The sequence below is a fragment of the Mesocricetus auratus genome, unplaced genomic scaffold, assembly GCF_017639785.1.
Source record: "Mesocricetus auratus isolate SY011 unplaced genomic scaffold, BCM_Maur_2.0 Super-Scaffold_100037, whole genome shotgun sequence".
Lineage (NCBI taxonomy): Eukaryota > Metazoa > Chordata > Mammalia > Rodentia > Cricetidae > Mesocricetus > Mesocricetus auratus.
This window is the reverse complement of record NW_024429215.1, coordinates 3,694,317-3,719,992: the sequence shown is the minus strand read 5'-3', so window position 1 is coordinate 3,719,992 and position 25,676 is coordinate 3,694,317. Positions and strand designations below refer to the sequence as shown.

At 39.6% G+C, this 25,676-nt stretch overlaps 2 pseudogenes; both read right to left on the bottom strand.

Annotated features, from left to right (window-relative positions):
• Positions 1-297: 297 nt before the first annotated feature.
• LOC121135342 lies at positions 298-11,530 on the bottom strand (annotated as a pseudogene).
• Positions 9,358-10,857, bottom strand: LOC121135347 (annotated as a pseudogene).
• Positions 11,531-25,676: the final 14,146 nt, after the last annotated feature.

Sequence of the window (25,676 nt, the reverse complement as noted above, 5' to 3'; positions counted from 1 at the left end):
AGCCAACCAGAGCATCTAGGGAACCTGACAGAAAGGAGGGATCATTTGGAATCTCTTGAGCTGTGTCTTTGGTTCTGTGTACCTGGGAGGGAGGTGAAGAAGCATGAGTCAGGCTCATTCTCACTTGCTCTATCCCTTGGGTTGCTGATTGCATCAGAAGGCTAGAGACTGCATCTTCCTGAGCAGGAAAACTGTGGCTGCTCTGTATTATTATTTGTGTAAGTAAGTTGTTCCCCAATAACATACCCACTTTTCATTTATCTTGGGGCTCATAAACTCATTAACATACCACCTTCATATAAAGAATTTTTTTTATTGATACTAAACACAACTGTGAAGTCTTAAACAAATTGTTTACATGAATTGAGTTTTCTCTTCCATGACATCTTCCTTGTTACATGATATCAAGATGATACAAAAAGGATGTAAAATTTGCACAGGGTCAGAGATATGGATGAGCAAAATTATGACAGGTTCATTGTAAGGACCTAGACCAGGTTTTTGAGGACTTTCTATAGTTCTTGCTACAGGAACACTCAAGCATGAATAGTAATAAACCCACACACCAACATCACATAATTAAAATCCAATCAAACATCCAGCCATACAGATTTTCAGATGTAAATATTTTCTTTCGTAAGCAGTCATTCCTGTATCCCAGGTGTTGAAGCACTTAAAGTTTTGCTCCATCATGATTGGTTCATGTAACAGAAAGCAAGCCCATAAGATTGGACTTAGAAAAAATCAAGCTATCTGAATGACATTTTTATGTAATTAAAGTGTGAAATTAGAAAAGGTTAACTTATCAGTGAATTTGTAGGAGTTTTGTCCATATGATTTTGCAGCTACGAACACAATAGAGACAACATAATGATTGAACAGTGTGTTGACACTTGTCAGACATTTCTTTCTCCAGATCTTTTGTATCTGTGTTTGACAGAAGATTGTACCAAATCATTTAATCTAAGATTTATTTCTGTATGAATTTTCTCAGGCATTAAAAGATTATTATGACATGCAAAGTGAACAATTTTATCATACTGCATACATTTATAGGGTTTCTCTGAAGTATGATTTTTTTCATGATTTTAAAGACTGATGTTACAAAGAATTGACCATTTTGGTTATAGTCACAGGGTCTCTCTCAAGTATGTGTTCTCTTGTGTCTTAAGAGATTACTGTGATGAGCAAAGGCTTTAGGGTTTCACTGTAGTATGTGTTCTTTTATGATTTTTGAGATAACACTGTTGTGAAAAGGCTTTACCACATTTATTACATTCAAAGGGTCTCTCTCCAATATGTGTTCTTTTATGATATTGGAGACCACTGACCTGTGAAAAGGCTTTACGACTTTAATTATATTAATAGGGTTTCTCTCCACTATGTGTTCTTTGATGTGTTTGCAGAGTGCTGACACATGAAAAGGCTTTACTACATTGATTACATTGATAGGGCTTCTCTCCAGTATGTGTTGTTTTATGATGTTGAAGACCACTGATATAAGAAAAAGCTTTACCACATTGACTACACTCATAGGGTTTCTCTCAAGTATGTGTCCTTTTATGTCTTTTCAGGTGACTATGATATGCAAAAGCTTTACCACACTTATTACATTCATAGGGTTTCTGTCCATTATGTGTTCTTTTATGTGTTTGTAGATTACTGATACTTGCAAATGCTTTACCACACTGATTACATACATAGGGCTTCTCTCCAGTGTGTGTTCTTTTATGTATTTTAAGTTGACAATGACTTGCAAAAGCTTTACCACATTGATTACATTGATAGGGTTTCTCTCCAGAATGTGTTTTTTTATGACTTCGGAGAGTACCTACATGTGCAAAGAATTTACCACACTGATTACACTCATAGGGTTTCTCTCCAGTATGTGTTCTTATATGTCTTTTAAGGTGACTATGATATCCAAAAGCTTTGCCACATTGATTACATTCATAGGGTTTTGCTCCAGTATGTGTTCTTTTGTGTGTTTGTAGATTACCGATATAAGCAAATGCATTACCACACTGATTACACACATAAGGCTTCTCTCCAGTGTGTTTTCTTTTATGTACTTTGAGCTGACCCTGACTAACAAAAGCTTTACCACAATAATTACATTCATAGGCTTTCTCTCTGGTATGTATTCTTTCATGTTTTTGTAGCTGAGCATGTCTTGCAAAGACTTTACCACATTGATTACATTCATGGGCTTGCCCTCCAGTAGGTATTCTTTTATGGAGTTGGAGACAAGTGTGACATAAATAGACTTCACCATATTCAAGACTTTTATATGGTTTCTCAGCAGTATGATTTTTTTCATGCCTTAGAAGATGCCTGTAACAAACAAAGATGTTAACACATTGAGTATATTCACAGGGTTTCTCTCCTGTATGGCTTCTTTCATTCCTGCAAAGACAATTGGCACATGTAAAAGCCTTACCACATGCATTATACTGATGAAACGTCCTATTTTTCTTAATTAATTTTATAATTATCCTAATTTTAAAGAGGAATCAGATATTGAGTTTTACATTCCTGATGCTTCCCCTCATTAGGGCTTGTATTGTTTCTTTGAAGATAACAGTGATTGATATTAAGAGACTTTATTCCATGGCCCACATTTATGGAATCTTTATTATATGAGATTTTTTCACGTAGTAGAAAGGAAATAGAGGAACTTAGAAGTTCACCATACTTATTGCACTCACTAGGTTTTCCTATAGTTTAAGTCATACTACATTGTCAGAATATACCAGGACAAATGGAAGTGCTCATACACTTTTCTGCAGTGACAGTTTTCTGATGTCTTTCCAATGAAGTTGAAAGAACAATTAATTGTAAACTTGTATCAATTTCAACAAATCTACTCAAACTATGTCTCCTAAGTAACTTTCATATTTTCTAATTGCTCAGTGAGTAAGGGGTGGGGGGACTACACTGCATCTTTTCATATTCTAAGCTCACATAGCTTATAATTAGAGTGACATAAGTTATCCTTTTGTTTCTTATTTTTAGTGACTGGTTTTACTTGTGTAGCTTTGGAGCCTGTCCTGGAACTCACTCTGTAGAATAGACTTGCATCCAACTCACAGATACCCAGCTGCCTATGCATCTTATGTGGTGGAATTAAAGGTATGCACTACCACTGTCCCACTGGACAAGATAATCTTACTAAAGCAAGAATAACAAATAAAATATTTGCCCATTTCATTCCAACAGTTTGACTTTCTTTTCCTCACAGATATGTCATATTGGGATTAAGATTACACAAAAACAACCTTCTTGATTCTCATAATCTTACCCTGTCTATATACTTAAAGTCACAAACATATGAGTAATGACAGCTTTCACTATAGAATGTTCTTTTTCTTAAAGGTTCTTGGAAATATACATATCACCTATTCAACAAGTATACTGCTTAATATATCTGAGTTTTATGAAACTAAATGAATTGGCATTTCTACAACATAAATCTCAATGGAGTAGAATACAAACAGTTGTAACTGTTAAAGCACTGTTTCCTTCTATTCTTTTTTACAAAAATGCCTTTTATCTCAGAAAGGCTACCTGACACTACCGAGGTATATGTTTTGGCAGGAAATTAAGAGTCATTAATATACTATAGGCTGTGCTTATTTACACTGTTGCTTTTCATTTAAATATCCAGGACATGTGAAAATATCTTCAGAGGTGCTTGGCGTTGGTGGTGCATGCCTTTGATCCCAGCACTGGGGAGGCAAAGGCAGGCAGATCTCTGAGTTCAAGGACAGCCTGGTCTACAGAGCAAGTTCCAGGACAACCTCCAAAACAATACAGAGAAACACTGTCTCAAAGAAGCAAAAAAAAAAATTCTTCAGACGGAAATTTGAGTAAATTTGCACATGAAATTACCTTATGTTTCTTGGATAATTGTCACAATGTTCTTCAATATTATGATCTTCCCAATTGTAACCTAAAATATAATACCAGATAATACATGATATATAAATGGAAACTGAATCAATTTTAATATCATCAATGAACATTAGATCTATGCCTTATTCACCTAAGTTTCCCCTTTCTCAATCAAGGTTACAAGAGTATCAAAAACAAAGAAATTGACTTCCCCTTATTTCAAGTCATGAAGGAAAATTCTGTCTTACCTATGGCTGTGAGGTTCCTGTAGGTTTTCAGCATCACATCCTTGTAGAGCCTTTTCTCTAAAGGATTCATCAAAGCCCACTCTTCCTGAGTGAAGCTGATGTGCACATCATCATAGTTCAGTGCATCCTAAAATAACCCACAAATGTGTAAAACTGCAAGTGTGACATTCACATTGTACATGTATACATCTTTGACAATATATTCATATTATTCTGGTGTTTCCCACAGTTATTTCATGACATGGACATCATGAATATATTCACCCAGTCACATTAGAAGGAAACTGAATAGGAGGTTCCCATGTACCATTTCTTTTCCCTTTAAGGATGTAGCCTTGAGAAAGAAACCCAATGAGCAGACATAAATGCAGACATAAGAAAGCAGATCAACACTACTGAGAACACATTAGAGAAATTGTATGATGGGGCCAGCCTATCACAGCAATACCTCAGTCCCTGAAACCAACATCAATCTTTGTTAGGTTTTTCTTGCTATGAGGAGACACGATGAACCACGGCAACTCTTTTTGTTGTTGTTGCTTTTGTATTTGTTTTTGAGTCATGGTTTCTCTGCATTACAGACTTGGGTGTTGTGGGTCTCTGTGAACCAGGCTAGCCTCAAACAGACAGAGATCTACCTGCTTCTGTGTTGTAATTGCTGGGAATAGGGGCCTCAACCACAACCACCTGAATCAAATCATGGCAACTCTTACACAGAAAATATTTCACTTAAGTGTCTCCCTTAAAGTTTCAGAAGTTCAGCCGGGCATTTGTGGCACATGCCTTTAATCCCAGTATTCGTGAGGCAGAGTCAGGTGGATCTCTGTGAGTTCGAGGCCAGCCTGGTCTACAAGAGCTAGTTCCAGAAGTTCAATCAACCATCATCATGGCAGGGGACATGGCAGCATACAGGTGGATGTGATGCTGAATGTTAGAATCCTTGCCTCATGACTCAGGGGCAATAGGAATTTGACTAATACACTGGGCAGCACCCTGAGTATAAGAAACCTCAGTGCCTGATCCTGCAGTGACATACTTCCTGTAACAAGGAAAAGCCTACTCCAAAAAAGCCACAACTCTGACTACTGTAACTAGAGGAAGTTTACAGATTAAGGACTGACACCTGGGGAAACTTAATGGCACCAAACTAGACCCTCTGAATGTGGGTGACACTTATGTGACTTGATCTATTGGGGATCCCTCTTAGTGAAAGCAGGACACACCCTAGGTGCTTGACCTGGCTTTTTGGAGCCCACTCCCTATGGTGGGTGCTTTGCTCAGTCTTGATACAGGATGGGGTGGATCTGTCCTTCCTCAATTTTGTATGCTAGACTTTGTTGACTCCCAAAATAGGTCCTTACCCCCTCTGAGATGTGGCTTGGGGATAGGAAGGTAGAGTTAGGGGCCGGGAGATGAAGAGGGAGGGAAACTGGGGCTGGTATGTAAAATGAAAACTAATCTTTTAAAACAAATTAGAAAAGAAACAATCCAGACATTGAGACAGTGTGATTTCTATACTTAGAACACATATAAACAAAGCAAAATGGTGTGTTATATTTGGGAAAGAACAAAGCAGATGCAGATTAAAAAAGCCAAGAAAAAAAGCAGGAAAATATGATCAAATTTTCATCAGAAGACCAAAGGAAACTCATCCAGGTAAAGTGAGATCTTGAACACTGTTACCCAGCTATCCATGATCCTATGTGTTTAGAAATTAAATAAACAGACATCACAGCACCCACAAAATTAACTCAAAGGGAACTTAAAAAAACTGTTCTGCTTCTGACACTGCAGTTTCCTTTTTTTTTTTTTTTTTTTTTGGTTTTTCGAGACAGGGTTTCTCTATGGCTTTGGAGGCTGTCCTGGAACTAGCTCTTGTAGACCAGGCTGGCCTCGAACTCACAGAGATCCGCCAGCCTCTGCCTCCCAAGTGCTGGGATTAAAGGTGTACGCCACCAACACCCGGCATTTTTTTTCTTTTTCTGCAGTTTCCATTTTATTTCCACACAAAGATACCTCATTGTCTAGAGCTCTCTTTACAAATGGTGGTAATCTCTTGCTATGGTTCTGTAAACTCTCATGTTACCTGTGATTTGAGACAAACCAAGCCCCATTGATACTGACACAGAAAATGAGATAGAAGAATAATTTAGTGCCTGTTTCCTGCCACATGTATCATAATATAATATGTGGAATCTGCCCTATTCACCAACGCAATACCGGGCACACTTGTAAAAAGTCTGAAGATCATATTTCCATTTGGTCTGTGAAACTCAAATTTCCTGAATCATGACATTATAGCTAAATGTAGCAGAAAGTTAAAAGCATGCTGACGATGTATTAATGAAGGATGATTCCCATCATCTCATTAGGATCCATATAACATTAATATTGTGGAGCCTGTAATGGTTTCTCCAAGTGTGGTGATATTTTGTTTGTGTTTTAACAAATGAAGCTTGCCAGGTGTTGGTGGCACATGCTGTTAATCCCAGCACTTGAGAGGCAGAGACAGGTGTATCTCTGTGACTAGAAGCCAGTTCCAAATCAGGCTCCATAGCTACATAGAGAAATCCTGTCTCAAAAAAAAAAAAAAAAACAGAGAGGCAATGCAGTCCCACATCAATCAAGACAATTACCCATAAACAAAGGAACTAGTGATTCTGATCTGGGCAAGCCTCAATAGACATTCCCTCAGATGATTCTAGTCTACATTATATTGGCAACTGGAGCTAATAAAGACAGAGACAATAATATGGGAGATTTTAAAAACACAAAGAATATATTTGCCATTTCAATTACTTATGCAGAAAACAATACCTAAACATGAAATTAGCATGGAAAATGAGAAGAAGCAAGCCTCTAAGATCAAGAAGAGAGAATGAAAGCTGTCTCTCAACAGACACTTCCCAAAAAAGTTAGGGAACTTATAGTGCTCTAGTAAATTTTCTGAAAAAAAATGTGATCAACCATTTTCTACAGAAACAACAATAACTTGAAATGACAATAAAATGGACAACTTAGATGGCACCACTGAGCAGACAAGACAAAAATAAATACCTAGAAACAAATATTATGGACCCCTAAACAGAAATAACAAGATTCTAATGGAAACCATAGGACATCACTGGCAAGTACTCATCCTGTGCACTCCAGTTCTGTCCTTTGCCAATAATAGAAAATGGAGTGGGCATGGAGAGCTCTTTTGCCAAAACTGGAGAGATTCACTTGAGGCTATCTGAAGATTAACTTTGTAGAGCATAGTTTTGACTACTAAAAGGATCTCATTCTCAGCCGGGCGTTGGTGGCTCACACCTTTAATCCCAGCACTTGGGAGGCAGAGGCAGGCGATCTCTGTGATGTTTGAGGCCAGCCTGGTCTACAAGAGCTAGTTCCAGGACAGCCTCCAAGGCCACAGAGAAACCCTGTCTTGAAAAACCAAAAAAACATAAAACAAAAAAAGGATCTCATTGTCTTGATAAAGAAAAGGATGTCTGTTAGTATCATTCAGGCACCTTTTCCTATGACTAATGATTGACAGTAAGTCTGAATCAGACTGAAGGAATTAAAACTTTTCCAAACCAAATGCAAGATAACAGATTCTATAAAAATCAGGGTACACCTAAAGCAACTTGTTTTACTCTAAATGCTTTATAAGATCATAAGCACTTTTGAAAACAAGCTTGTTGTTATTTTTTACATGACTGTGCATGAGACAGAATGTCTTCCATTTGATACAGGTGACATACAAAAAACAGGGTGTCAGATGTCCTGGATCTGAATAGTAGGTAATTATGAGCATCTCAACCTCAGTGTAGATATCTGAACTCACGTCATCCCACAAAAGAATATGTGCTGAGCCACCTGCCAAGACCCACAATATCTTTTATCCAGTCAACCAAAAGTCTTTCATGGATTAATAACAAGAACAAACCCTAAATAAATAAAGAAGTAAATAAATGATCCCGAGTAACATGATGCATCAATGTTAAGATGTTATACATGGTAAATTTGTACCATAAAATGACTACAATCGAATGACAATGCCCAACAATTTACAACAGGAAAGATGATTGCAAAGCTACATTCACAGTGGAAAAACTCAAAATGTGCAATGTGATTATGAAAACAAAGTACAGGTTGCCATAATGGATTCTATATTTACTGCAAAGACACAACACTCAAGAATGTGTAAAATATTTGTGAAAGTATAAAGTGCATGGGGGAGAAAAAGCCAAGAACACAGGCAAAAGAAACAAACAGAAAAAGTTGACCAATGTTACCCAGCTACCTACATTTCTATTTGTATAGATAATTAAATAAGGATGGACTTCACAACTTTGACAATATTAACTCAAGGTGACCCTGAAACTGTTGTTTCTGGGCCTCAAGATACTGATATTTCTTCCAAAGACAGAAACCCCATGCTCTAGAACTCCCTCTGAAAATGGAGGTCATCTCTTGCTATGACTCTACAATCCCTTATGCCCCATTATGATTTCAGGTAAACACAGCCCTATTGATGTGAATCCCAAAACATGGAAGATTTAAAGTCTTTCCTGCCACATAGATTTTGGCACAGATGTGGATCCTGCCCTAAGTACCTGCCAAACACCATGCACAACTGAGAAACCTCTGCTGAACAGAAACTCCTTTAGTCTCCTGGAACTAAAATGCACTGAATTATCCTATTGTGGCTGGATAAAAGCCACAATGAAAGTTAAAAGCATTCTAATCAAGTATTGCTGTGAGAAAATCCACATCACCATCTTTCTGCCAGTTTCTAAAGTCTATGTAATTTGTATACAGAAAAACTTGAAAGCAGAAGGCAGTATTCAGAATTTCTAGAAACCAGACCTTCAGTTTACTAATCTGTCTTCCCACTGCACACCAAAAGCAAATCCTGGGTGTTTGCATTAAATACTCTTTTCCACTCTCCTAGAGTACATCCTGTTCCTCATGCAAAGCACAGGGACCTTTGTGTGCACATTCCATTACACACTCAAGGGGGATATCAGGAACATTACTGATTAAGCCTACAGTGGCCTTGGATCTTAAAAACATGGCTCTGTATGCTGGGAAGCATTGGGTTCTCAGGATCTAAAACAACCTCTCCACAAATGCCCTGGCCCCAGACCATTGCAATTGCTCCCAAGAACATCCCTAATTTAGAGAACCAGCTGTGGGTTGTTTGTTGTTTTGTTTGTTTTTTTCCTTCTTTGTCAATGTCAGGTTATTAGGGAAGTCTCCCAGGTCCTAGGCCCCAGGCTGTCACTAGCTCTCCCAGGAATGTTCCTCTTCCCTGTCTGATGGCTTAAAGGAAAGGCTTGAATGACTATGCAAGTCCTTAACACATAGTGTTTTACTTTTCAAATAGTTGTCACCTGGTGTCATATTGCCCATCTGGCAGAACTATGCTTTTCTCAAGTAAAGTGGGACTTTATGTCATACCAGGCCCTAAACATGGATGTGACCCTGCCATGCCTCCTAGAGCAGCTTGTTTGAGGCCTTTACTTTGATACAGGTTTGGGCCTAGTGGCTTGTTATAAATCAGGGGTGGCTCCTTTTTAATGGTTTGGAGGCAAGTGTCTGGACAATCCTGGTGAAAAAAGTTAAACCTAGCATACTAATCTCTAAAATGCCAGGTTAGCCTACATTTATGTTTGGGGTGTTTTAGATGCAGTCCTCCCTCAGCTAAATTCTACTTTGTGAGACTCACTATATCCTAACAATTTGTAAATCCTTTCTTTTTTTTAAGGTTTGCAGCTATTTTATTTACAAGTATACATTTAACACAATGAAATAAACACTGATAGAGTGAAGCCTAGTTAATAGTAGTGTAACATGTCTATCATTTTGATGATTACATTATTTTAAACAACAAACTACACTGAAAAATTAATGCCGATAAAATTCTTGGTCATAATATTAAGAAATACAATATATAAATTGAAAATATGATTGTTTAAAATTTGAAAATGGAAGTGAACTCATTTGGACAGAGTCAGACATTAACATAATCTGAATGGCGAGGACCTCTGACCCAAATGACATCTTTCAGTTTAACAGAAGGAAACAGAAGCATAGTTTTATCTTCAAGTATGATGGGCAGCTTCCTTCTTCGGATGGAATAAATTCCCAGTGTCCTCGGGTTCTGTAGCAGAATCATCACATCACCGAGCATGAAGACTTTCCTTGTGAAGCTGCCCCATGCAATCTTTTCTGCTTCCAAAATTATCCTTTTAAAAACATCAACAGCAGTCTGATTTTCCTTTGCAGAAGATTCCAAAAAAGCTGTGTTCCAAGATTCTGCCAAAGCTTTTCCTTCTTCATAACTGATCAACCTCTCCATATGCAGGTCCTTCTTATTCCCAACCAGCATAATAGGTATCTGCACTTTCCCCACCATATCCAGCAACTTGCCATGGATAACTTTAATTAATTCAAAGCTGCCCCGCTGTGTCTACAAGCTGGAGATGTTACTCTTGCCCATTTACTGTGATCAACTTTGTGAAAGTGTATTCTATGGTTGGATCATAGGAGTCAACAAATTGGCCTTCAACAAACTGAATTGTCAATGAGGACTTCCCCACAGACTGATAGCCCAGGATGGCGATCTTCCGGGACTTGGACTGCGGCATCTCCGCGGCCTACTCAGCCCCGGCCCAACCACATCAACCACGGCGGCGGCTCCTCCAGCTCAGACGATCTGAGGCAAGGGCGCCGGGGGAACGCGGCATACAGAGCGCGGCGATGGGCAGGCGGGCGCGGCTGCCCCTCACTGGCTCGCCTCTAGCTCGCTCTATAAAACCTTTCTATCACCAATTCTATTCCTCCACATCACTGCACAGTAGTAGAGAGATACACAACACACGAGGCACCTTTTACAATCTCCACAAACTTGACTCTAAATGGAACTGCAGGTTAAATACACTGGAGACATTAGTCCTCTCCGAGTTTGGAAACATGCTTTCGATGGGTGCACGAAAAGCGTGCTGAAGATGACTACAGAGATATTTCTACACACAGTTCCCTGCTTCCAATATTCTAAGCAGACTCAATCAGCTGAACAAAGTTATTCAGAGGCCTGACCCAGGGTCCAAGGGGTTTCAGGGACTGCATGTGTCCTAACAGGACAGGGAAAGTGGCTGCAAGTTTCCAACCAGATCTAAGTAGGACAAACCACACCGGCTCCCGCACCTCACCATCTGCTCCTCCCATCTGGGAACAGCAACCCCTCACTTACCATGTTGTGGTTTCGCAGCTCGCCCATGCTCTCCGTTCAGCTGTCCATAGTAGCAATGGCAGCACAGCACACAGAAACACTAGCACCAGTTCCTCTTCAGAGTCAGTGCTGAAGCCGGGACCGGAAGTTCCCTGCACCACTTCAGACTGGCAGGTCGCCTAGGGACCTGATTGGCTAGTGAGGCCTGAGTGACAATAGCACCTCCCATAGGATTCCTGTGTGCTTAAAGACACAGCACAATGATCACCAGACCTTCCTTCCTCCCCAAAGGCCTTTTCCAGTTCTGCAAATATAACATCTCAATAGTACTTCCCCCTGGCTCCAAAAGCTGATGCTGTTGTCTTCCTGCACTCCATAGGGACATCCCTCTCTTCCTCCTGGACACAATGTGGCTGGCTAGCTTGTATATCCCACAAACCATGTGGGGAGGAGTGATTCCCTGTTCAACAAGTGGAAGGGTGCCCAATATATTAACAATTAAAGAGAGATTTAAAGACTCAAAAGGAGAAGTTTGTTCTTTGGCCTTCATGCTGAGGTCAGATGAATTGAAGATACTTTTTCCTGGTTGTCACAGGGACTTCAGGAAAGTAGGAAAGAAAAGTAGGAACCAGATCACAAACAAGATAAAAGTTATGTCATCCAACAAAGGGCTGGATGATGGCTCCATTGCTATAGGAGTTTTATTCCGGAAATGTAGAGCAAACTCTGGGCAAATGAACAATCATAAAGAGTAGTCTTTTAGGCAGGCTTGTGGTACATACCTTTAGTCCCAGCACTCAGGAGGCAGAGGCAGGCAGATCTCTGTGAGTTCAAGGACAGCCTGGTCTACAGAGCAAGTTCCAGGATAGGCTCCAAAATAATACAGAGAAATCCTGTCTCAAAAACAAAAACAAAAACAAACAAACAAAAAGAGTAGTCTTTCTAGAAAATTGAATATTTAGAGAGTACCGGAGCTGGGAAGAGTGTGTTTATGAGCCCTGTTGTTAGCCAGCATGTTTTCCGGTTTGGACAGGTGATTGTGATAACACAGCTGCAATATTCAAGGTTTTCTACATGAACAGAACTGAGAGGATGAATTTCTCCATGAAGTATGCAGCGGCTCCCAAACAATTTGCTATTTCTGCTCACTCCCACCTAGAGCCACCTCTCCCCGTGGAGTGAAATGAGACTACAAAATGAGGGGCTTCCCCCCAACCCAGCATATAATTCCAGTTCCTCCCTGGACTCCTCATCTCTCCATTTCTTCCGATTCAAAGGAGTCCAGCCCTCTGGCTCCAGGAGAGGTGTTTCCCTGGTGTTGTGCTTTCTGATTGATTTTACTGCTACCTTCTGCCAGATAGGCAATCTCTCCTGCCCTTAACAGCAACTGCCTGAAAGTGTCTCTGTCTCCAATTTCTTTCCCTCAGTTCTTTCTCTGATAAGTTGCTCTGAGGCAATTTATCAAAGTCCTCCTTGTGAGGGAACAAAAATTAAACTTAATAATAAGTTTGTAAACTCGCACCCTCCCCCAAAAGGAACTTCTGATGCCTCCTCAACTGGGAATGCCATGGCTGGAGTCTGAACCCCTCTCTCAGAGAAGGGAGGTGACTGTCCTCCACCTATGTCAACATTCCTTTGTCTGCTAATTGCCTGTTGTCAAGGACCCTAGGTCAAGGGGAAACCTGACAGAGACTGTGGCCCTGTAACCACACAACCCTATCCCCTATCTTAGCTTATTCAAATGTATCTTGCTTAAAATATTTTGTGGGAACTCCAAAGTCATCCTGGCCAAACCTCCCTGATGATGGGCAGAACATGAATGGTGGTGTGGACAAATGATCACTGAGTCAGTCATAGCCCATGTGTGATCTCCACCTTTTCAGCTCAAGGCCATCTTTCCTCTCTCTGGCACCCCACTCTGCCCCCCCTTCTTGCTCTGGTCTTACCACCACCATCTCTCTTCTGTCTCCTCTTCCTCATTTTCCACTCTTGCTGCCTCCTCAGAGTCCACTCTCTCTCTTTCTCCTCATTCTCCACTCTCTCCTCTCCCTCTCTCTTGTCTCCTGCTCTGCTCTTAACTCCTTCATCTCTCTTGTGTCTCTTCCTCCCTCTCTTGCTCTCCACTCTCTCCTCTCTCTTTCTGTCTCTGTTTCTCTGTGGATCTCCTCTCTTTCTCCTCCTGCTCTGGTTTAACCCCTTTGTCTTTCTCGAATCTTTTTTACCCCCTCTTGCTCTCTCACTGCTGTAATAAACTGTGAATAATGTGCTCCATGGCACTGGCCAGAAATCCCTCTCACTTTCTTTTTCTAGTTTTTAAACTTTTCAAAATAACATATATGGCTGTTGCCATACTCTGTACTTTGTATGACCTTAATTAACCATGGAGATGTTGTAATGTGTGACATTCAGCCTTATGTTCTTTCCCCACAAAAACCCCTCTCAGGTATGGTTCAAGGCTTCTGCCACTTACAGGCATAGACTTCCAAGCTAGCTTGAATTAAAAGAAACATTTGTGTTTGCACCAGATGTGTCAAACCTTTGGCGAGGTTTGTCTGGGTCTCTGCACACCTGGCCCATCACATGATCTAGGAGCTAGCCGCTGAATCCAATGATGGGTTCCAGCTCTCCTCCCTCTCACTGTTAGCAACAGGACCCCCAGCTGACTCCCTCTCGAGTGAGACAGTGTATGCACCCCCTCCATCCCAGCAGCTGCTGCTGTCAGTTTGGGAATAAAGCTCATACCTGTTTTGCAGGCTCTTTGGTGATTGCCTTGGTGTTATATACACCTCAGGCAGAGCAATCACTAGCTTTCTTTATTATTATTTGTGGGAAAAACAGACCTTTGCCAGAGATCCACTTTCGCATCAGCCTGGTAAGACAATGCTTACTAAAAACATGTTCACTGAAAACAATCCGGTGTCCTTAAGAAATGTTTACTGGAGCAATAAATTCCTGAAAAGGGCTCACCCATAGGACTGCCGTGACCTCTTCCTTTCCAAAGAATAACCATCTCTTTCTGACTCACTCACTACAGTCTCTTGTAAGCCAGAACAGAACCAGCCAATGGTAAGAGAGGGAGCAGAAGCTTTTCTTGAGGGAAATCTTTCTTGGGAAATTTTCTTGAGCCTTCTTGGTGTCTGCTTAAAGTTTTCTTTACATCGCCGACTGGTCTCTGTGTCATCAATCCCGACACCCTCCACACATTCTTGGATACAGGCTGTACAGTGAGCATGGCAATTATTATTATTATTGTTACTATTATTATTATTATTACAGCTTATTAGCCTGTGATTAACTGAGTAGACATAACTGGATTTAATCATTGGAAGCTCAGCTGTAAAGTGGATTTATTTTCAGCAGAAATCTCACATATTGGCAGCACTGACCATACCAGTCTGGACATGGTCACAGGTATATGGGAGAAGCCAGGGATAAAGGGAAGAGGGTGAAAGAGGGCACCTTGCTCTATTGGGTTCTGCTTGAGGTTCAGAGACCACCACAGTGCTGACCTCAGTTCTCAGCTTCTCTTGTGATTTTTAGCTCTAATAAAGTATCATATGACCCCCTTCCCAGTATCCCTGGCATGGCTCATTTTCCATCTTCAGATTCATGAAGTTTATATGTCTGTGGTGCAATGTGGGAAGTTGTCCTTAGGGGGCTGCAGTTGGAGCCAGTCAAGCAACCCCAGGATTGTTCCTGAGAGGTAGAGTGTGAACTAAAGATAGTGTAGCTAAATATGGCAAAGGAAAGACAGAGACAGAGAATAAAATAGGGAGGGCATTTACAGTTAATACTGAATGACAGGGGTTTGTCACCACTCTCGTGCATCTTAACCAAAAGGGAACATGGGATCATATATATGGAGTAAACAAACTTTCAACTTCTCATTACCTGACCTTGAGGGTCAGGAGTAACTACATCTCAGGCAGGTCTGTTTTTATTTAAAATAAAATAGCCAAGGCCAGGATCAGACATCCTACTGTAGCCATGCCTTTGACCTTTAGGTCTTGTGACTTTCTGAGGGCAGTTTTGGAGTCTCTTCCCTTGAGGAAAGATTGAGTGCATACTTCTTTATAGGCACCGAGAGTGCACATGTTTCTCTCATTTTTTTGTCTTTGTCATATGGTAATTGTGAGTAAAGGGAGGATGTGGTGATTCAACTCTTTGCCCAACAGATATCCAAATTGCTTATCTGAATTTTAATTTGCTTTTCTTAGTTCTTGTGATGATATCATGGCTGGTCTGGAACTTCTCTTTTATAGTCTCAACCTCTGGTGTTGCTGGGATTGCTGGATGATGGTGACAGGTACCCCACTACCCAAATATAAATTGACATTGTGGAGAAAGGATGATACTCTCTATAAACTTGTTAGGGTTATGGATTTATTTTTTCACAACATTTTAACTGTTTTCCCTATATATTAGTGTGTATGTATCCTAGATGTGCTTTTCTGGCTTTTAAAAGTTGCCCTTTCAAGATTTTTGTTTGAGTTTGGCCAAAAATATTGCCCAAATTGAAATATTTTAAAAACCTTTTAGGTTATGACTTGCTAAGCTCATGACTAAGTGTAGATAGCAAAGATGATAAGGTTTTAACTTGCTCTGTTTGGTGTGTAGATTTTGTGTACATGTCAGCTCCTTCCTTCATTACACAAGGTTTCATGTCATGCACACTCATTGTGAGCTCTCGTTGTACCACAAGAGAACCTTGCAGTCTTGACTATCCTGCATCTACCTCTAAGTGCTGAGTGACAAGTGTGCCACTGTGCTTGTCATTTTGTTTTTTTTTTGAGACACAGTCTTACTATGTTCACCAGACTGACCTCAAATGCTGGCTACCTCTAAGCAGAGAGTTACATACCATTTAATCTTGACATGTTACATCCTCAAACAGGTACTTGTGATTTTTGTTTTACTTAAAGGGTACTCTCTAAGTTAAATCCCTGTCACGTACTGCCTTAGTAAGCACAGAGAACAAGAGACATGTTGAAAAGAACTCAGAGGGTGAAGGATCCCATTGGGTCATTTCTTTTGTGTGTGAATTCAAAAAAGAGGACATTAAGAAAAAATAAAGTGAGCTGGGTCATGATGGTGGTGGTGGTTCTCCAAGTTCCAGGACAGGTTCCTAAGCTACAGAGAAACTCTGTCTCAAAAAGTGGAATGGACAGAAGGAATGAAGGAAGGATGAGAGACAGAAAAATTGAAACAAACCATCTCAGAAGCCTGGTATTGCCTCTTTGGTCTAATTTTAAAAGGAGAGAGATACTATGGTAAGTAGGGGGTTCATTGAGGATATGGGGTATTATACTAGTGCTGTAACTATGGCTTGTCTTACTGGAGGTTGCACATTGGTTTTTCCATCTTGGTGAGTCAATATGGCAGCCAGCCACACAGCTACTGAAAAAAAGTTGACTTATAATATGTGTAGATCGTATCTTTATACCCAACAATCTCCCCCCTGCATGAATAACATTTGAAATTAATCTAAATGTACATTAAAAGAGAATCCAGGCATGGAGGTGCATACCCCTATTGCCATCACTTGGGATGCAGAGTCTGGTTCTTTGATCCCAGCACTTAGGAAGCAGAGCCACATTTACAGGATAAAAGGAACAAACTAAGAAGCAAGGGAAGCCAGGGGTGGTTGGGTCAGCCTTATACTCACTGGGTCTTTTCTGCCTTCACAGGCTCCTCCTGATTTCTAGTGCTAAGACAGTCCTTTTCCTTTGTATTTAACAAGCAAGGTTCACCCAGCCATCAGACACAGTGTACTGTCTCTGACAGCCCAGAAGACTGGGCCAAGGGGACGTGGAGCATGTGAGACAGTGCATGGGCATTCTGGGGAAGGGTGCTGGTTTCCTCTGCTCAGCACACCACCCAGCAGAGATTTGGAATTTTAGGCTCCCGTGTCCAACCCAAATGTGATGGCACCATTGGCCCATCATAATGGCTGATGGCACCATCCATGAACACACAAGCTTACTACCATATGTATAGGAAAGTCTGCCTTCCATGGCTGCCTGCCCTGCTGTCTGTGAACCCTGCCAATGCCTGGTACCTTGGCAAGTCAGAACAAGGTGGTGGGTCTGCTGAAATTAGAGTTATGGATGGCTGTCAGTAGCTTGTTGGTAGGATGTGACCATGCAAGAGACAAGACACATGACAGACAGGAGGGAACAGAATTGAGCTATAGTCTACCTTACTGTTTCAGAATTATGTCAGAGGAGCCTTCTACTTACCTGGAACAAAAACAAATCCTTTCAAAACTCTGGATGTACTCTGAGGGGAATGGAATGGTTGTTGAAAACAGAGACACTTTAGTTTAGCCCAGGAAGACTCTGAGGGCCTGCAGAACCATAAGAGTTCACTGGGCAACTTTTTGTCTCCTACTGTGTTTCTTCAAGTTTTTCTCAATTTAGAATGTTATTGGCGATAATAGTCTCACCTTTTACTATGCTTGAAGATTGTAGTTTTTATTTGACAGACACATGTTCACTCTAGTACTGTTGCCTGTACAGCTTTGATCATGAAGGCATGTTGAATTTTTTTCATATGGTTGTTTTTCCAAAATAGTTTCTCTGTGCTTTTTTGCTGTTTTTTTTTTTTTTTTTTTTTTTTTTAGTTTTTTGAGATAGGGTTTCTCTAGGACTTTCCAGACTGTCCTGGAACTAGTTCTTGTGGTCCAGGCTGGCCTCAAATTCACTGAGTTCTGCCTACCTCTGCCTTCCAAATGCTGGGATTAAAGATGTCAGATATGTTTTGTTTTGTTTTTTTTGCTGTTTGTCCAGACATGTTTTCTCTGTGTAACAATCCTAGCTGTCCTAGAGCTCATTTTGTAGACCAAGGTGGGCTTGAACTCTCTAAGATCAGTATACCTCTGCCTTTCAAGTGCTGGGATTAAAGGTGTGCATGATTTCCGCTATGCTGGCTTATTGGATTCCATCAAAGACTTTTCTATATTTTGTATATCATCTTTGATTGTCATTACTTGTCTGCAAGTGGGTTCAAGTGTGATTTGCTTGTATTTTTCTTAATTTTTTGGGAGGCGACAGGGTTTCTCTGTGTAATAGCCCTAGCTGTCCTGGAAATTGCTTTGTAGACCAGGCTGACCTTGAAGTCAGAGATCCACCTGCCTCTGCCTCTGCCTCCCAAGTGAGTGCTGGGACTAAAGGACTGTACCACCGGCGTTTCTAGTTTTTGAAAGTTGTACTTTCTAGTGTTTGAATTTGTTACTTTTTATGATGTTTGAATTATATACTGATGTCAATTATTTTTGCTCTTAGATCATTCTTAAAGGTGGACTATAGATCTATAAATTTCCTCATATGAATGATTTTACTGTGTGCCAGGAGTAGTTGCAGAGGGCTCTATTCATTTTTCCCTAGGCAATCTCTTTGTCTCTCATTCTCTATTTCTATTTTGTCCCATTCCTCATGCTGTTTATGATGAGTGATGTTGAGTCTGCTGTTAGCTGGCCCTCTTTGTACTGAAATTTTCTTCTGGTTTATTGGTTTGTTTTTGACTTTATTATTTCTTTTATGTGTGAGTCGGTATTTCACCGGCTTGCTGACCTGCTTACCTGCATGCATGTGCACAGCTCCACTGTGGAAGGTTTCACATTTATTGTTCAATTTTGTGCAGGGAGATAGATATCTGTCTGATTTACCTTTAATGATTTAATTAGGCCATGCTCCAATTGAGACAGAGACAGACTAAGGCCTTTCCCCTAACCCTGGGAATAGGGAAGGGATGTCTGACATGCTCCAAATGATCCAAGAAGCAAACTGAGGTGTGTTTGAGGAGCAGACACCACACTATCCTGACAATTTTTTTCCCTATCTGTTAGGTGAAAATGTGATTTGGAGAGACTGGTGGAAGTTCACCTAATCTTCTTTGAGTCTGTTAGCCAGAGAGGGTGACTCTTAGCTACAGGAGGGGTGGTTAATTGCATAAACCTGCAGCGATTTACACTTGCCCATACATGCACTATAAAAAGAAGCCAACTCTAGTGGGGATTATTGTGACTAACAGAGAATGACTCTAGGAAGAAAAGGACATTCTTGCTGCTTAGCCAACTGCTAGGGACACAGTCACTTTCTCCTTGCTACTTGTACCACCTCACCAATAGTAGTTTTAGTAACACCAAGGAAAAATGCATTGTTCCTTCAAATTAGACACTGGTGCAGTGGAATTTTTTGGTTTGCTATGGGTTCCCTTTCTAGGATTAATCAATGTGGGTGTGTGTGTGTGTGTGTGTGTGTGTGTGTGTGTGTGTGTGTGTGTGTGTGTGTGTATAGCTGTCTTTCAATGGAAAGTTGGTCAGTTACTCAACAATAGTTTTCATTTGTGTGATGACTGGGTAACTGTAGATTCACTGCTCTGGTCCTTTCTCTCAGTCTCTCCTCCTCCTCCTCTTCCACCTGGTTCTTGTTTATAGTTTTTCTGTGTGTAGCTAGCCCTGGCAATTGATTTGTAAATCAGGATGGCCTCTAACTCAGTGACACCTTGCCTCCAGAGAGGTGACTTTAAAGGCATGTGCCAAAGTTCCCTGCTCCAACCTGCATTTCTGTTATTCTCTCTCCTCCCTTCCTTCCCTTTCCCAATCTCTTTTTCTTTTGGTTATTCAAGACAAGGATTCTCTGTATAGTCTTGGCTCCTAGAAATCACTCTATTATTCAGGCTGACCTCAAACTCACAGAGATCTCACTGACACAGTCTCACAAGTGCTGGCATTAAAAGGATATATCACCACCACTCAATAATTTTACCTCTCAAATCTATGTATGTTTCTATGTATGTATGTATGTATGTATGTATGTATGTATGTATGTATATGTGTATACTTATCTATTATATCTCCCCAATCCCAAGAATCCAAATCCTCTGGCCCCATACACATTGAAAAATAATTAAAGTTAAAGTAATTAACCTATCATTAATGAAGAAAAACTGCAAAAGGAAGTGAATAAAAGCTAAGTGAACCTGGCCTGGGCATGGAAGGAAGCTTCAGGTGTGGGTTTGGACAGCTGAGCTAGTCTCTCAGTGTGTGCATACACAGAAGAAAGCAAGTTCTGGAGGATGTTGGGACTTGGGGCAGCATGAGAAGATACTGATTGAAAAATGAGTCTTTCTTTCCTTCTTCATTTCTTCCTTCCTTCCTACCTTTCTTCCCTTTTTTAAATAAATAAAATAAAAGGGACCTTAATGGCATGGAGCTCCATTGCAGGAACCACAAGCACACAGGATTGGGATGCCTCTTGTTCACATCTCATGCTGCAGGATCATACAGGTGCCCACTCTCTCACCAATGCACACCCACACATGGGCCCAGAGAGGTGGAATTTCTAGATTTTCCAGAAAACACATGATAGGATCCTGTGCCCTCTTCAGGTGCATATGCATATAGAGCACACATGAATAAAATGATTACATGAGCATTTTATTCCTTTTATTACTTTGGTTTTTGAGACAGGGGTTTCCTTGTAGCTTTGGCCCCTGCCCTTGAACTTGGTCTGTAGACTAGACTGGTTTCAAACTTACAGAGATGCACCTGTGTCTGCCTCCTCAGTGCTTCTGCGATTGAAGGCCTATGACACCCACACCTGGCATGTTCTTTTTCTTTACCTTTGGTCTGTAAATCCACGTTTCTTTTCTCCTTCCTTTCTTGGTTGCTTCCATCTTGGTGAGATCACTGGGCAAAGTGCACATGCACACATACACACACATTCACACACACAGGCATGCCCACATGCATGCATGCCCAAAGGCACATGAATAAAATTTGAAATTAAATTTAGTGTACAACAAATTAACAGAAAAAGAAATTGAAAGCAGGTAGAGAAAAACCTTCCTTTAGTCACAGACTCTGGGTGCTGCATGTTCAATTTGCAGTGCACTTTTTCACTGATCAATGGCAAGAGCAGTTTCTTTTCCAGTGACTAAAAATTGCCACAATGAAGGCAAATTCCCTAAGGAGGCTCTTCAGTGTCTATCATCTCTGAAGTAAATTGGTGCTGCCAGGAGCAGATGTCTCATTTTTATGAAAATCCCCTGGTTTATAAAACCTTTTAAATGCTGTATAATGAAGGTCTTTGAAAGCTTTCAAGACCATCTATCTACAATATATATCTATATTATCTCATAAATATACCTAATATATCTATAAATTTGATTGTTATAAATGACTAAACAGTAACATATGTTACATTTCTAAATGAACTGCCTAGGTACAATACCTTACACAAGAACAGAAACATATACAAAATGTTAGGAAAAAATAACTGTAAATTGGTATCAATATACAAAAATTCTTTAGAGTAGAAACATATATACAATGTATTGCAAAAATAATGACCTTACATTTGTGTCAGTACACAAAGATCATTTAAACAAGAGCAAAATCAGGCATACAGCATAATAAAATGAGTTTACCTTCATATCAATATACCAAAATCCACACCAAGGCAAATCTGTGAGATTAATGATTGCTTTTGCTACAAGTACCAAGATCACTCAGTAGTAATAGAGCCATCGCGTATTGAGACAACCCAGCAGGATGAGGAGCTTTGTGTGAACAATTTAAACCAATGCTAAGGTCATATTTGGTTTATAGTCTTATGAGAAAAAGTAGCCGTTTTGAGCTTAAAAACCTTCCAGTACTTATTCCTTTCTGTAACAAACTTGGAATTTACTTCCAACAGTTCAATACTATTTGATCATTTACAACTTCTGCCACCCATTTGGGGTTTACTGATTACACTCCTTAGCTATGTGTGAAACTTGTACTTCATTACCAGTACCTAATTTACTGATTACATCCCTTAGATATATGTGATGCCAGTCTCCTACAATCAGGTCCTTCTTCCCCAACCTTATGCAATTGGAGAGTCAGTGTTTAAGATCCTAGCAAAAACATTCCATCTAAGACATTCCCAGATATCCAGGGACATAGAATTACTGCAAATTCATCAACAGATTGATTACAAACAAAAGAATTTACTCATGTATAAAGTAAAAACTTTACCATTCTGACTATATTTATACAATTTCTTTGCAGAATGAATTTAACATGATTTTGAAGACTCCTGATACATGCAAAGGCTTTACCACACTGTTTACATTCATAGGATTTCTGTCCAGTATGAGATCTTTCATGCTTCTGCAGATCACCGCAGCATGCAAAGGCTTTACCACACTTATTACATTCATAAGGTTTCACTACAGTATGTGCCCTTTTATGCTTTTTTTTTTTTTTTTTTTTTGGTTTTTCATGACAGGGTTTCTCTGTGGCTTTGGAGGTTGTCCTGGAACTAGCTCTTGTATACCGGGCTGGCCCCGAACTCACAGAGATCCACCTGCCTCTGCCTCCCAAGTGCTGGGATTAAAGGCGTGTGCCACCAACGCCCAGCCCCTTTTATGCTTTTTTAGATTACCTTGTTGTGCAAAGGATTTACCCCATAGATCACATGCATAGGGTTTCACTCCAGTATGTGTCCTTTTGTGAACTTGTAGATGACTGTGGTTTGCAAAGGCTTTGCCACATGGATTACATTTATAGGGTTTCTCTCCAGTATGAATTCTTTTATACCTTTGAAGATGCATTTCATATGCAAAAGTTTTAACACATTGAGTATATTGGGAAGATTTCTCTATAGTTTGTCTTCTTTCATGCCTGCAAGGATGATTGGCACATATAAATGCTTTACCCCATTCAATATGTTGTTGAATCTTTGTATTTGTATGAATTAATTTTATCTTTTGTTCCCATTGTAAAGAAGAATTAGAACTCATGGTACTATCTTTGTGTTTACACTCATGTTATTCCCCTTCATTAAGGGTTGTTTTTCATCTTGGAGACACCTGTGGTGGTAAGATCCTTTATTACATGCTCACACTAACAGAATCATTTTTCTATGAGATTTTTCACATATTTAAAGAGAACTGGAAAAACTGAGAGCTTTACCACTGTTATTGCATTCATAAGTTTTCCTATACTGTAAGTCATACTATATTTGCTAAGTGAACTAGGACAAACAGAATTGTTTACACTGTTCTAGTACTCACAGGGCTTTCTGCAGTAGGAGTTTATGTATTAACAATGAAGCTGGAAAACCAATTACTTCTACACTTGAATCAAGTTAAATAAGTATACTCAATGTGGGGACTGAGACATATCTTCTTATTGTTCTGATAGACATGTTTCATTTTTCTATAACCTTGTGCTGATATAAGCTTGTATACAGTGTAACATATGATATACTTAGTAAAGGAAGAATAACAAATAAATTGTTTCCACATTGAATTTTTACAATTTGAATTTATGTTCCCCATAGGCTTATTGTGTAGAGATTATGATTTCTCTACAACTGCCTCTTGACACTTAATTCTAACTGCCCCCTCATTAACTTAGCACAGTCACAAAATGTATATGAGTAAGACTAGCTTTACTATGACTATTTGATTATTAGATGGTTTTGGAGAATTACTTATCACCTCTTCAATGTATGTAACATTTGTAATATGAGCAGTATGAAATAAAGGGATTGAAAGTTCAACAGCATAGCTCTCCTGTTGTTATGATTCAAATGATCACATCTGTGAAGGTATTGTTTCCTTTTCTTCATTCTTACAAGAATGCTATGAAAATGCAATTCACCTACCTGAAATTGAGGTATATGGTTTTGTGAGAATTTAATAATCATCAGTACACTCAAAGCTGTTGCTTTTGTTTAAAACTTCCAGGATGCATAACATTATCTTCAGGGGCACATTTTTGTCGACTTGCACATGAAAATTACCTTTTATATCTTGCATCAATATGATGGTCTTCCCAACTATATCCTAAAATGCAGTACTAAGTCTTATGATTGAAAATTGTGGAAATTTAAGTTACCATCTTCAGTGAACTTTAGATCCATGCCTTATTTATTCCCCTCATTCTTATTCTTTCTCAATCAAATTACAGAAGAGCAACAACAACCAAGTAACGGCTCCCCCTATTTAAAACATGAAGGAAAATTCAGTCTTACCTATAGTGGTGAGGTTCCTGTAAGTCTCCAGCATCACATCTTTGTAGAGATCCTTATGAGAAGGATCCACTAAAGTCGACTCTTCCCAAGTGAACTCGATATGCACATCATCATAGGTCACTGCATTCTAAAATATCCCATACATGTGTACAACAGAAAACATGATACAGACAACACTGTAAATTTGTACTTCTTTGAAAGTATAGTCATATCATTCTGGTGCTCCCCACAGTTACTTGATTACATAGGCACTATAATGTAATCACTAAGTCACTTTAAAAGGAAACTGAACAGTAGGTTCACCTGTCATTTCTGTACCCTTCGAATTGAATATCACCTTAACAAGCATAGAGAGGCAAGTAAACAGATCAACAGTACAGAATACACATGAGACAAAATGTCTGAAAAATTACTAACTACTAAAAGGCAAATATGATGGACAAGCTGGGTATATTGGATCACACCTCAGCACTCAGCACAGGCAGGTGTATCTGCTTCTGAGCAGAATGTCACCCTAGTTGATGCAGTCAAGTCCAGGACAGCCATAAGAGCATACTGAGATAGTGTTTTTTGTGCAACAATTGGTCAAGCAAAAAAGAAACATAGACCTCAGAGGTAATGTACTGAAGTTCCTACAAAGAATTATGCAATCATATCAGTTATGTATTCATAAACCTGAAGTGCCCTATGTTAAGATGTAGCATAAATAAGATTTTACTAAAATGCATTGTATGTTTAAACAGTTACAAATTAACAGATGGAAACATTAGCAATATAAATGTTGACCATAAATAATCAACACAGGGCAGAGAGATGGCTCAGTTGTAAATATCTCTTGCTGGTCTTGCATATAAGTAGGCACAAATGCCAACACTTACATGTGAGATCACAATCATCCACTATTCCAAGTTTAAAATTTCTGAGGATCACGGACCCATGCAGTGCATATCCATGCATACTGGTAAGATTCTCACGTTCACTAAAAAATTTCAAAACAAATACAACAGGCAAGAAGAATTTCATAAACCTGTAATCCAATGGCTCAGAATGCTCAGGAAGTATTAATGTCATGAATGTTAACCATCCTGGGATACTGAATGGTATTTACCAAATTTTAAAATTCAAAACATGGGTGAAACTCAGTATAACAGATTATGCTTGGCATGTACAAAAATCTACATCCCAGAACCATAACCCAATAATATAAAAACAAATAGAGCCAGGAATGCTGGTCCACTTTTTAATCCCAGGACTTGGAACCCAAATACAGGGGGCTCTCTAATT